The sequence below is a fragment of the Egretta garzetta genome, unplaced genomic scaffold (genome assembly GCF_000687185.1).
Source record: "Egretta garzetta isolate BGI_Z169 unplaced genomic scaffold, ASM68718v1 scaffold514, whole genome shotgun sequence".
Lineage (NCBI taxonomy): Eukaryota > Metazoa > Chordata > Aves > Pelecaniformes > Ardeidae > Egretta > Egretta garzetta.
In genome coordinates, this window is record NW_009259483.1 from 342,762 (window position 1) to 344,394 (window position 1,633).

At 48.6% G+C, this 1,633-nt stretch overlaps 1 protein-coding gene across 1 annotated transcript in view; it reads left to right on the forward strand.

Moving 5' to 3' along the window:
• The window catches only part of EEPD1 (endonuclease/exonuclease/phosphatase family domain containing 1), a gene marked incomplete at its 5' end in the record, with an annotated part of 69,066 nt that overhangs the window by 55,524 nt on the left and 11,909 nt on the right, over window positions 1-1,633 (forward strand). The window lies entirely within an intron of this gene.

Here is a 1,633-nt window from a genome sequence, read left to right on the forward strand (position 1 = left end):
TCCTAGTTTGCAAGCGAAGAACCCTCAGAGGGGCTGTGCAGCCTTGCCATCCTCATCTGGAAGAGGAGTTCACCTCGCACGTTCCCCAAAGTGCTCTGCAGGGGTGTTTAAAATGCAGCGGGTGCCATTTGAAATCAGCACCGTGCTGCACTGTGCTTTCCCTTGCACCATCTTCTGCCGTGGGAAAAATATATGTATGTATGTATACGCGCGCGCATGTGTGTGTGTGTACACGGCAGTGAGGTACTAATTTAAAAGGTGGTGACAGCTACAACTGCTACCCTTGACAGTATTCAAGGTATAGCTACACTGGGCTGTACACCAGTAAAGGCACCCAAAAGCAGTCTCTCCCAAGGGGAACCTCTCTTTTTTCCCATTAAGGGTGCTAATGAGACTTCAGAGCAAGGTCCTCCTCGGGCTCAAGCCTGTTGTTGCCGAACAGGATCATTCTGGTGATGCAGTTATTGCAGCATGGGTGGTGGCGTTGGGGGTGTGAGCAGGAACCAAGACCTGCCGCATAACGAATGGTGCCCAGCAGTGCACCAGCCTGCCTTCAGCTATTCTGAGCACTGTCATTATTAAAGACGTGGCTGAGGTTGTGTCCTGTAATCGTGCTGCTTAGAGTCCACGTTTCCTCAATTTGGCTTTTCCAAATCAAGTTATGTTGCTGTTCACACCTGACGTTGATGCTGGACTCATGTTTTGGGAGGAGTAGCAACTTTTGCTGCCCATCTGAGTAAAACCCAAGAATGGCAACCAACAGGAGAGAAAAAAAAAACCCAAACCGAACCAAAGCCCACCACCTGAGCAGCACAAGGACTGCACTCTAGCTACCACTGGAAAGGCACAGAGGGTCTGAATGTGTCCAAGGTTTAACACAATTCATGATTTCGATGCAGAGTGCAAATCCCCTTCATGACATTTTTATTCCTGGCTGGAGTTTTCCTTTCGGTTCTCCTCTTAGGCCAGATCATTAAAACACCAAATCTTAAAATTTGTGCAAAGTTCTTGAACTTGTTGGCTCTGCTCTTTCTTTTTTTCCAAGAATTATTGGAAAAGAATTATTTGGGAGACAGTCCTGAAGGGCAAAGGGGTCCAGGAAGGCTGGGTATTTTTCAAGGAAGAAGTCTTAAAGGCACAGGAGCAGGCTGTCCCCATGTGCCGTAAGACAAATCGGCGGGGAAGACGACCGGCCTGGCTGGACAGAGGTCTACTACTGCGACTCAGGAAAAAAGGGAGAGCTTATCAGCTCTGGAAGAAGGGGCAGGCAACCCAAGAAGAGTACAGGGATCTTGTCAGGTCATGCAGAGAGGAAATTAGAAAGGCAAAAGCCCAGTTGGAACTTAACCTGGCCACTGTTGTAAGGGGTAATAAGAAAAGTTTTTATAAATACGTTAACAGCAAAAAGAGAGCCGGGGAGAACCTCCATCCTCTAGTGGATGCAAGGGGGAACATCGCCATTAAAGACGAGGAAAAGGCTGAGATACGTAACTCCTTCTTTGCCTTGGTCTTTAATGGCCGGGGTACCCAGCCTCCTGAGCAGGAAGATGGGGACAGTGAGTGGAATAAACCCCCCATAGTCCAGGAGGAAGCAGTCTTTGACCTGCTATGCCACCTGGACATCCACAAGTCT